This window comes from Oenanthe melanoleuca, chromosome 5 (assembly GCF_029582105.1).
Source record: "Oenanthe melanoleuca isolate GR-GAL-2019-014 chromosome 5, OMel1.0, whole genome shotgun sequence".
Taxonomy (NCBI): domain Eukaryota; kingdom Metazoa; phylum Chordata; class Aves; order Passeriformes; family Muscicapidae; genus Oenanthe; species Oenanthe melanoleuca.
Genome location: NC_079339.1, coordinates 48611303 through 48623833, shown reverse-complemented (window position 1 = coordinate 48623833; position 12531 = coordinate 48611303). Strand labels below are relative to the sequence as shown.

Sequence of the window (12531 nt, the reverse complement as noted above, 5' to 3'; positions counted from 1 at the left end):
AATATCAAGTGGCATATGAATTCAGTACAGTGATATGCACATTTTCAGAGCTTTTTTGCAGTGTGTCTGAAGTATCTACCCTTTCAGTACCTAACAAACAGGCTGGAATTCATGCACAGACTTAATGAACATCTTCAGTTCAACACAGACTTTTAAGCAACGTGTGAAGTTATCTCACAGTGGTAGGGGATGATTTGGGTTTTGATTGGCCAAACCCCATGAATTTCAGAGAACCTAACACTTCCACAGATGCTCCATGGACAAGATCACTATGAAGTTAACAACACTTTTGTCTGATACAGATGTCAAGCTGGCTTTATAATCTCGAAGGACATTTAAAACAAGAGAAAATAGTGTCTTAGGCTAGTGCAGATTCAGTTGAGTCATTATGTTTTAATGCCCAACCTTTGTTTGTCTTCTATTTCTCTTTGGAGATCTTTTGCCATGGAAGGTTAAAGATTACTGAGATAACTAACAATAAATGTGTCTGGTGTTGTGACTTTTGACCAATAATTATAACTTGGATTGACTGAAACAAGTCTGTATCAAATTTTATTTTACATCCTATTGCAACAAAATTGACAAGGGTGTGAATTAAAACCTTAGCCCTGGTGACTAACATAAAAATGGGGATGGACATTTCTCTGAGCTATGACAACCTGAGCCCTTGTCCTTTATCAGCAGTGTGGACTGCAGTGTGCAGTAATTGCTTAACTGCTCCTTTGCCCGTTAGGACTCAAATTGGCTTTGGAGTGGACTTGAGAAATGACTCAGAGTTTCAACAGACACACCCAGTTACTGGCTTTGTACTACACTAAACGCTTTCCAATAGAACATATTTTTTAAAGGAAAGGCTGTATATTGCTCTCTGTAGACCTGAGGGCATATATTCAGTCACAACCTAGGTGCAGGTTGAATGATATCTGTGCAAAGTGCTGTCTCATACCCTGCCAGCCTGATTCAGTCCTACTCTGAAAGGGTATGGGGAGAAGCCCTGGGCAAGCTCCACATGACTGCTGCAGCTACCAGAGCTGGCAGCAGGGCTGGCTTACACAGGAGGCAGTGCCCTAATGCCCTGTGTAGGGTAGGGGCTGGAGCTGCAGGTGGCCACCAGCACATTTCCTGGTGCAGAGACCAAGGTTAGGTGAGATTTGCATAGGTGGTCAGTCATTAACAGCTGTGGCTTTGATGGTCTTCTCTGGAAAGAAGCACCTTACAGCCATTCCAGTTTGGGGAGCTTCAGCTGAGCCAATCCTAGTGCTTGTCATGAGGTAGGAACTGGTTTATGGAGAGCAGCTGTTACAGGGGGGTTGTTACAAAGCAGGGCGATGTTGGAACCAGGCACTGAAGCAAAAAACATCACAAATTCTCATCACCAAAGCATCCAAACCAAACAATCTTCACTATCCAGCCTAGGAACCAACACTCTGGTCCTGGTCAGAGGCACACTGCAAAAATAAACATAAATTCTTCTATATGTGCTTCTCCCATTCACAAATATTGAAACAAAAAAAGCTTGACAAAAAAAATGAACTTATTTTCCAAAGTTCTTCTTGTCCTTTTTCTTAAGTGCAAACTAGGTGATTCTTTGACTGGAAAAAGTCTAGAAGCTGTCTTTCACAATCAAACATGTTTATTAAACAGATTATTATCTTTCCTGCTTTAAGTAGTTTCTAGCATTTTGGTGTCACAAAGGAAGAACAGCAGCAGGTTTAGTTATTAATAATATGTTGTCATGACAATTTTTCTTGCAGTGTTGGAAAAATACTCTCAATAACATTTTAGGTACAGCCAACTTTCAAAGTAGTTGCAAAGGCTGATTTCTTTGGTGAAGGGTGGTAAGGGGTAGGACTTGTCCTCTGTGAAAATTTGAAAGATTTTTTTAGGAGACAAACTCTGATCTTCTTGCTTAAATTTGTAATTGTCCACTCATGTAAGTAGCTATGTGAGAATTTCAAAAACTATTGGATAGGAAGGAGAGCACAGAATTCATGATACAGTGAATTTTCTGTTGATTTTCAGAGTCACAAATGCCAAGCAATTTCAGAATGATCTTCGAGTACTTTTAATTTTTTTTTTTTCAGTTTTTGACTCAGGAATTCTCAAATAAAACCTTTTAATTCCCCACGAAGAGGTTTGTGTCAGAAAAGAGGCATCATCTAAGCTGAGAGAGATAAAGAGGTGGTTTTGGCTTTGGGTTTTCATTGCTCTTGACCTTCATGCCATTTTTATGGAAAAGAATTTGATATTAGACACTGTGACTTCAGTCCCACCGAGGGAGTAAACTTTACATTAACTTTCAGAGCTACATTTTAAACTATTAGATGCCCACTGTTTTTGGATGAAGAAGGCTGCTGAGCCATAGAGGTATCTTGTTTTACCCCATGGCAACCACACCATTTAAAATGGAAAGCAGAGACCACCCTTCAAACTCCTTGCCTGCTTGCTGCACATCATTTCAGCACAGTGCACTGCCCCCAGGTAATCAGATACTCTGGTTTTCCAGTTAGTCTACTTTATATGAAAAATAAATATCCATTGAAGTGAAGGAGGAGAGCACCCGTGCATGATGAGGGGGAGAGAGACTTACTCTGCTGCCAGCGATTAGCACACTAATGTGAAATGAGGAAGAGAGGTCCAAATCTCTGGGCAAATAAATATTTTATAATCTACAACAAGTGGAAGGGTTCTGCAAGAGAAGTTGTGCTGGTGGAAACCAAGCACAGTGGATTGTGCCTCTTCTCAGGGGAAACCTGGCCTTGAGCTCAGGCAGGATGGCAAAGAGGAAAGCAAGCCTTCTCTTCTGTGTTGCATCTTTATCCAGGGGATATGGGAGGAGACTTTTTCTTCCTTCCACATAGTTTAAATGAGAGAATGATGACCTGCTTTAGGCTTCTAAAGCAGCCCCTAATTTCAAACAGAGATAGATCATTATCTGCTTTTGTGAGGCAGGACTTAGATCTATTTTCTCTTCCTAGCAGAAGTACCTCTGATTTCAGCAAAAATAACTCACCACATCATAAATCACTTCTGGAAACCAAGAGCTGGGTGTGGATGTGACAACAAACATTGGGGGAACCCTCCCGCAGCAAAACTGACCCCAACAGCCAGCTTTGTCCCCAGTACTCAGAGAGGGAGATGCAGAAATAGGAGCAGGATCAAGAGGCACTTTTGTGCTTGCTCAGTCACACTCCCATGACAAAACATCTCAAGGCTTGCTTGTCCCAGCCATCAGCCCATCCAACCTTGCTAGGGATCTAACAGAAAGGTCCACAACAGGACACCCTGGGCACACTGAGTTGCTTTTATTGTCCATATTGGTATTGAATTTATTTCTAAGTGGAGCTGGCAGGTTTAATCTGATCTAAGTGAACAGCTGATATTAAATGTACATTTCATTATAAAGTGTGTGCCACCTCCTTACATCTGAGGACCTTGAAATGTTCCTTAGGATTTTAATTTCTCTGTTTGCATGGGTGGGTACCCCCAGGAGGGACAGCACTGGGCTGCAGCTTCCCTTGAGCCAGGGGGAGACACAGAGTCTCTAGGTAGGGCAGAAATATAGGGGCAAACACAGCAGAGAGGTATAGCCTGCCCAGAGAGGTTTGGTACTGGGTTTAACAGGGGCTTCCCTACATGACACTGACATGTGACATTAGCAGAAAAGGGCCCTTAGCCCTCTGATAATATCAAAGATGAAGCAGGGAAAGTTCTTAGCATGGGACTTTGAAAAAATTGTTCTTTTGGAGAGATAAAAGTATTTTTCTATATCTTCAGGATGTTTGCGAGGAGAATAAAACAGGCTCTGTATGAGGGATGGTTTTTGTATTTTACATCAGACCCCTGTGTGTTTGTCCTTCTGGGTAAATGGGAAGGGGAGACAGAGGTTTTGTTTCTGTCCTTCATACCAGGAGAACAATTATCTACTGTCTTGGCAGAAGGGAGGACTACTGTTAAATCTGTGAGGGTAGGGCTTATGAGTACTGATAAAGTAGCCAAATTTAACCTGAGTAACTTCAAGGTGCTTTATGTTAACATTCTTTCAGTTTTAGCTCTGAGCTGTATATCTGCAGATGGCCATGAACATTTCCTGGCACATCAGGATACCAGGATCATTGTGGCAGCACTGCCCAGATATGCAGAGATGGATAGTCTGGCTTACAAAGTCCTTGGACCAGCCCTGAATCATCCGTTTTACAGGAGTTTGAGAACCTCAGCACCCAGCTGTAGTCACACAGCCCATGGCAGCAACAGTGTTCACACTAGGATTGCTGGGATTGCTTTGGGAGGAGAAGATAGTGGACTTTTCCTGCCAGAAAAATTCTTAGCTGTGATAAAATTGTGGATCATAGTTGTAATCCTGGCACATGTCAGAAGGAAGAGTTGATGGAAACTTCTTCAGCAAACATGGACTGAAATGGCTTCAGAAGAGCTGGGTCTCTCCATCTAGGAAAACCCTGACAAAGACATGCACCCCATGTCTTTGCCTCTCGAGAGTGCCAACAGAGAGGATGCTTTCACAGGCAGGAGGCAGGTGCCTGAGTAAGGGATGCTGAGAATACACATGGTGGGTGGGTGCTATAACAATGACATCAGATGGAAGAGGCACGTAAGGTGCGCTGAGAAGTCCCAGACTGTGCAGCACACTGTGGCTCAGTCATGACAACAAGAGGTGCTGCAGCTGGGATGTGGTTGCAGCTCCAGCAGTATCTGGGAACCCCAAAGGCCCATGGTGAGTGCAGCCTGGGGAGTGTCTCACCTGGTTTTTCTGCTGTGCTGGTCTCAGGATGGTGGAGGCCCTGGCTGCAGCACTGGCAGGCATTTCTGTGGGGAGGATCAGATTGCAGCCCTGCAGCAGCTGAGGCACACGGAGCATGGCTGAGGTCAGCCTGTGCTCCCATAACATGAGCTGGGCCATGACGGATTGCAAACATCACCTCTGCTGCACAGAGCAACTGGAGGCATTTAAGCCACTGCTGAGCTTTTATGGCAGTGTGTTTTTACTGTTTTCCCAAGCATACTACACCAGGTATGCTGGGCAATTATAGCATACCTTGGGTACTTGAACTATCCACTGTCTTGTGGATATGGAGTGGAGAAGTGTCCAGGACATATGGATAATGTTACTCACAAATAACACTTAAGGCTCCAACACCTACCTGTGCAGTGGCTAAGCATGCATCAGGTGACATGAGGTTTGTAAGGATGAATCATATTTTCACTAGAAATGTGGTAGACTTGTATAGAAATGGACAACCTCCCAGGCACACAACTCCTTCCTCCAGGCTGAAATGAGAGAAATGAACAATAAATACATCTCTCAAATACCACCATTTCCTCTAATGAAAGGTGTTAGCTCTCCCTGCACAGCTTTCCCTTCATATATATTTATCAGGGATGCAAAATTACAATATCCAGTCTGGTGATGCCATGGTGTAATGGGACTGCCTTCAAACACAACAGAAACCCCAAGCAGGAGGTGTTGGCTGTCCCCAAACACACCAGTCCTGGTGTCCTCACAAGCAGAGCCTTCTCACAGAGGCTGTCCATCGCTGAAAGAGTTAAGAACATCTTGTCAAGGATATGCAGTTATCTGGAACTTTTGTTTATACAGAGAGGCAATAAAACATTCAGAGCCTTAGACCAGTGTAAGAAGGGTCAATACAAGCTCCAGCAGTTGTATATAAATTAACCTTTTAAGTATGGCCTAATCCATAATGATTCATTGACAGGAATTATTCCAGGAGGCTGAGCTGCAACAAATTGTAGCAGTTGCAGCTGACTACAGTATCTCACAGCTGCTGGGCTGCCTCTTAAGATGAGGTATCTGAGGGAACATTTTAAAGGCTCTGACAATGTATTTCCACAATACTTGTAAGAACTAGGACGTCTCCAATGATCTTATGTTCCTAAAGTGGAACAAAAGTATGAGGAATCTGAATATATACATGAAGGATGTTTTGAAAGATTTTTTGCTTTTGCTCTAGCGCTGACAGAATATGAAAAGGATGCTTCACTCCTACACACTGGAGTGGTCACCCAAGAGAGCTCATTTCTTCTCCTCAGTAGGATTTAGCCAGGATAGTGCACTGAGCTGAGAAGCCTGCAGCATCTTTGCAATTGTCAGAATTAAAAGTGAAGGAAGACAAAACAACCTCTCCCCTCCCACCCTCTGTCAAACACGCCTAATGAACAGCTCTACATGCGCTGTACCAGAACCCCGAACGTTGACGGCGATGCGAGGCACTAATTTGTTAGTTATCATATCTGACAAATTGTCATCGTGGCTCTGCTCCTGCAGAGGGTGTTGTGCCTGTGACCCGGGGAAGGGCTCTCAGGCTGGAGCTAATGGGTGTGCGACTTGGAACGGGAGATGATGTGCCAAGATGGGAACCACAGAGTGGGCTGCCAAAAAAGAACAGTATAATTATCTGTGCATAATTCACGGCCGGAGAATAAGCTTTCCTCCAAAGTTGTCTGCAGTAGAGCTGTACCAGATTCATGGCTTTTTCAGTGAGTATTCACAAAGTAGTGACAATCTGTGCAGAAATGTTCACTTCTCCAAACTTTTTTTTTTTTTTTTTAATTGGACTAAAATAGACATTTCCATAGCACTCTGCTCTCAGGACTGGTCTGTTAAGATAAGTGATGACTCACAGATGTATATTCTTACTTTCTTGGATAGTTATCTCTCCCCTCACCCCACCTAATCCCTTCACCAATGGGCTTTGAAGGAAAAAAAACTCTTCAAGTAAAGGCACTATAAATACGAACTATGACAAGAGCATTGGCTCATTGAATTTTCAGAGTTGCTGCTGTACTGTGAGAACGGTGGCCCTAGTTCTCAGCTTCTCAGGACAAATAGTTGGACAACATGAGCCAAAGGAAAATTTCCTTTAATTTTTAGCACTTTTAGGCAAGATGGCTTGCCAGTTCAGGTTCTGTTCAGCAGATGGCAAGATATGAATGCATTGGTAAGAGTGTACATATATAGCCCATTGCTCTTTCAGTTATTATTGGACTGGATGAGGGTTATGTGGTTTCTTTTACCCTAATCAGAGCAACCACCTCTTCATCCATATCAAAGAAGGTGGATATTTTTTCTCAGCAATAAGTAAAAACTCATTTTACAAAACGTGTTCATTTTCTGGAAGGAGATTCAGCTTCCCAAAGAGAAGGCTTGGGAAATTCCTTAGCTAGTAAGTTTGCCTGGAGAAGACCAGGGTGAAGGACTGAAAGTCCTATAAAGTGAATTTTGAATGGGAGGGAGAAGGTTCTAAGAGAAAGGCAAAGGAGATGGAAAATGTTCCTGTAATTGCTGGCAAGGAAGATGCAGATTTTGCTTGGGCACATTTCTCTTTGAAAGCTGATCCTGTTTTGTAAGGGCAGACAAGGAAGAGTTGCCAGATTCGTAGGACAACGAAGTTTGGAAAGCGCTGGCAAAATATGTGGAATTGGATTAAATTTGACAAAATGTCATATTGCTGTAAGGCTCCTCAGGGTGTCCTGAAACAGTTTTGCTCCACGTAGCACAGATTTCCTGTAAAAGCTTTGGCACCACCACCTCTATCCTGAGCTGCTCAAAAATGTTGCTGTGGCCATGCTGAAGCTGCAGGGATTCCATCTCACAGGAATTTCCCACAGGATAGGTGCTGCTCTCCCCCTGGTCCATGTGCAGCAAACACCTCAAGGGAGGCTCTGGGGTTGCAGGGAGCTTGTGCAGGAAAGCTTGGGCAAATCTGACTAGGTCCAACTGAAGGCCAAGGGAGACAGTTCTAAGTGGACACAAAAGTTTGAATCTGGAAGTAACATAAAGCAAAAATGTGCTTTCCAGACCCCAGCTGCTTGTCTCTGGGGCTGGTTGTGTGGGATGATGCTTGTGCACTTTTTTTGCAGCCTACCCTGTGTTACTGCCTTGTCTTCATTTATTTTGATAATTTATAATCACAAAATGAAAAGTCAGGAGAGGAGAAAGATGTCCTGGTTCTGACAGACTGCTTCAGCCACAGGGATGGTTTGTAATTTTAAGCACATGCTTAATTGCTTTGCTGGATCAGGGTCCAACTTTCTTGGTAGATACTGCAAGACTTTCTGGGAAGACTCTTGGAAGGAAGAAACAAAAACATTTCCTCTATAAATGTTTGTGGAAAATGAATAAAAATGTGTGAGTATGCAATGAGAATGAATTCCCACTTCTTTATAAAGAAACCCAACACAGCAATGAGGATCTAAGCTTACATGAACAGTAAGGAATGAGCTCTGCAGCCTGTTAAGCTGAGTGAGAAAACCTTGGGGTACAGACATGTCCTGCAGTTTGCACTCATTAAGTATCTTTGTCAGACCAGCTGACCAGAGGGCAGCAGACTGGTGATGCCTCTCTTCTAAACACCAGAATGTGCTGTTCTGATAACCAGATGACTTCAATTTCCAGACACCTCAACCTGAGAGCTTTCATTGGCATTCCTTCCATTGAATTGAAATTTAAAAAAAAAAAAAAAAAAAAAAAAAAAAAAAAAAAAAAAGGTACTGGAAAATCAGGTGTATACAAGTAACCAGCCCCAGCATTGATCTAACATAAATGATGGCACTTATGAGGCAAATAATCCAGCTTCTCATTGATCTTGGCAGTACTAGTAGGGGGCAATATTTACATTGGGTTGAATTGCTCCTGGACAAATTTTCTCCACAGTACTAAATACAAAGAAGCCTTCCATTAGCACCAGGAGAGCGGGCTTTTCATTCATCTATTTTTTCACATATTTTCAAAAAAATACATGTTCTGGTCTATTCTGTTGCTAGTCTTATACTGGGATAGCTGCACTGAGTAAAGGAAAGCAGCAACTACATCAAAGATGAGAAGATTTGGATCCTGAACATTTGCTGCAAACAAAAGCAAAGTTTTCTTCTTTTCTAAGTACAAAAGAATGAGGAATTATTATCCTTCTTCCAGCAAAACAAAGCAAAATCAATATTCTTCTCTGGGTCATGGTCATTTCTCTGAGCTTCCTTCTTTCTTAAACACACTCACCTTATATTTTCTCCATTTTGGAGATAGTCTGCTCTTTTGATGAAAAAGGAGGGAAACAAACATTTTAGACTTTTAAAAAAATTTTAAATTTTTTTTAATGGAGTAATTTTTTAATGCATTTTAGACTGAGTTAAATTGTGTCATGTCTGTTTTGTTCCATGGGTGATAGAGCTCAAGGCCTGCATGTGTGTATGTGTGTGTGGGACTGCACAAGTCCTGCCCATTGCACATAGGCAGCCCCACTATGCCTGTCCAGTTATATCCTGCTGGCTACTGAAGGTCTGGACACCTTACTGTGCTCAAGAAGAGAGCAAAAGAGCAAATGGGTCGCTGTTACTGCATGTCCCATCCCACCTGGCAGCAGCTCAGGGTGCTGTGGTGGATGATGGCTGGACAATTCTTGCCAATGGGAGCAGGACAGGCAGACAAGAATTTCAGGACAGGAGCATTTATCAGCACCAGGAAGCCAGTGTCTGTGGCATATCTGCATAAACAAAGAAATTTTCTTAATAGAGAGCCACACCTAGAAGTACTACAGTCCTCTCATGGGGTCACACAGCATGTGGCACACGAATCCAGGTAGCCAACCCAGAGCAAGCAAGGAAAAGCAGGTTTATAGAGCACAGACAGAAAGAGAGCAAACAAGTGATGTGAAGGTAGACAAAAAAACCCAACCCTGTATGGTAGCAGGGAAGCCAGAACCAAGTCTGTATGCAGAGCTGACCATGAGAGATAAAATGAGAAAATGAAGGTAAAGATTTTTACTGTCTCACTGGGAATTAAAGGACAAGAAGCAAGTGAGATGCTGTTGCCAGGAATAATGCCTGAAACACTGGAATAGCTGATAAAGGTGTTTGATTAGAATCATGACCCTGCAGAACAGAATGAGACTCTGGAGAAATATTGTATTTTTTACCCCACCTCAAGAAGTAGGAGCTGAGATAGACACCTGCCTTACAGAGCTGCAAAATCTATAACTCTGGAGATGTTAAACACTCCCTAAATGGAACCAAGATCATCTGTAGGACATGAGTCCCTCTTACAGAAATGTATAAAAAGAGGAGATCTAGCCCTAGAGAAACACCTCCAGATATCAAGGGAACAGCTAGCTATCCCAGGGAAAGGTCAAACCAATACAGCAAAGGAAGGCAGCAAGCAGGAGGGAGCAGTCTACCAATAACACAGACAGCGGGGACCAGCGTGGGAATTCTGCAGTGAAACAACAAGAGAGGCTGCAAGGAAAATGCCTGGCAAGGGCAAAGATGCAAGAGAGGTAAAGAAACAAAACATTTGCTTCAATCTTGCAGCTCCCTAAGGAATTGAAAAGTGGAATGCCTTTTACATACCCACAGCATGGCTTCGGCAGCAGGAGGGGCTTTGGGGGTCCACACACCTGGCAGAGCACAGACTTCAGGCCCCACATCTGTCCTCACATCAACAGGCAGGCCAGAGACAGCTGGGCCATGGAGCTGTGATGTCGTTGAAGGAAGAGATAAGCAGCAATTCATTGTAACCTGGAGATATGTGACCACAGCATGGTGATGTACAATAAAACCACCTTGAGGTCAATGGGCAACACAGGCTGTTGATAATAAATCTGTGAAACAAGAGATGTTATTGCTCAGAGTTTATAACAGTTGACATTCAAGATCACCACCCAGGGCAGAGCACGGGGCAGTGCACAGCTTTCCTCCAGTCACAGAACAAACCCTCCTTACCCTCTGCTTGTTCAAGGAGACAGACAGTCTCTGTGGGCCACGTCCAGGACTCAAACAGGACTAAAGGGCACAGCTCTGCTCCCTGTGCCATGTCAGAAGAGATAACATCGCCCACAGAATCTGGCCCAGACACAGACTATGCTGTGATCAGAGACCTCCTGACTGCATGCTCCTGCACACTGTGTGTAAAGGGTAAAGGGTGGATAAAATACCTTACCCTGATCTGGTAGCTTTGGGCACTCATTTCTGGGCATGCCTGAATGCCTACCCAAGGTACCAGACAGACAAGGAGCAGGTCCAAAGCTTCTAAGTTCCTGTTTCAGAAAGTGCATTATACACTTTACAATAGATCTTACACTGCTAATTTATATAATCATCAAAAATTATTTCTTCAGCCTGTACTTTTAAGAGCTAGCTAAATTTGTGGTTTGCCTACTGTGCCAAGAATCTGGCATGTGGCCACATGCTTTCACACATCTCCTTGTAGACTATGGGCTTGAAATCTAAAACCACTGGTGCCATCCTACAGCTGAAGTACTTCCATCCACACAAGCTCAAGTGCAATCACAGTGGGACTGACTGCCTCTTTGTTTGGCATCAGGATGTATAAATATCCAACACTTCTTATGCAGGTATCTATATATTTCAAAGTAACTGACATGCTAGAATTATCAATAAAAGAAAGATAACTTACACAATAATCATCACTTGCTGACAGCTGAAATTTCAGAGGAATCAGCTTTGCCCTTCTTTTAATGAAAATGAGTAACAAAACCTTACCTATGTGAAGCTTGTCTCTCACTACCAAAATAACTCAGCTGACCTGTGTTAAAGACTGTGTGAGAATTTTTGGGCAATAACGAGAGAGGAATAGGCAGAGATTTTAAGCTAGACATTGTATCCAGAAGATATAAGACAGCACTGATGACCTAGCTTTAAAATATGGTCTCATTAAACATCTGCATTTTTATTCCATTACATAGTAGGTAAAGCATAAAACATATATTTAAACATGCATTTATTTTGTAAATATAATTTTTGAAGTACAACTTGAGATAAGGCATCTGTGCAACAACTGTAGATAAAAATACAGTTGCCTTAATTTTCTTTGAAAAGTTATGCTTCACAATATTGTGTAATGAGGAACTGCAGATTTTTTGTCCTGATAAGATACAAGCAAGATCCAAGAAGACAAACCTGTGCAGAAAGTGCTTAGCACAAATAATTTTCTTGTGTGCTAGGAACATCACAGCATTCTGTTCTATGTAATAATTAAGCTAGAATCTAAGGGGGGGCGAAAAGGATAAGTTTGTTAAAATGAATACTGACATTGATAGTGGTTGTTACTAAGTGCATCTGCCTCTCATGAGTCCCAGCCTTATGCTCTGGCCAGCAGGATTTTGAAAGGTATATGTGGCTCTTAAAAATGTAATTAATACCTCAGAGGAGCCTTCAAAGCACACATGTTTCTGGTTGATATCTGTTTCAATGAAAACAGAAAAATACTGGGCATCTCTGGTCTGAAACAGAGTGGAGATGATAGCCAAAGGAGAGGGAGGACAAGGGTAAATACAGTGAAACCAACAGGATGGGAGGCAGCAGTGCTAAGGATGTGAGGGCTCTGCAGAGATGTGGCAATTCCTTTAGCCTGTGGCAGGAATCTCTCTCACTGATTAGAACTAATTAGGGAGGACGAGGTTGAGCCTTTTTATCCTTCTTAGTAAACCTGCCTTTGATGCAGACTGGTTATAGCACAGCTCTGGTTCTGCAGTGGATTTTGAATGC

At 42.7% G+C, this 12531-nt stretch overlaps 1 long non-coding RNA gene across 1 annotated transcript; it reads right to left on the bottom strand.

The window, feature by feature from the left end:
- Positions 1-943: 943 nt before the first annotated feature.
- On the bottom strand, positions 944-10607 carry LOC130254119 (uncharacterized). Its single transcript, XR_008840642.1, has 3 exons — positions 10375-10607; positions 5160-5286; positions 944-1448 (listed from the first exon to the last, which is right to left on the bottom strand). It is a non-coding gene; the product is annotated as an uncharacterized LOC130254119 (long non-coding RNA).
- Positions 10608-12531: the final 1924 nt, after the last annotated feature.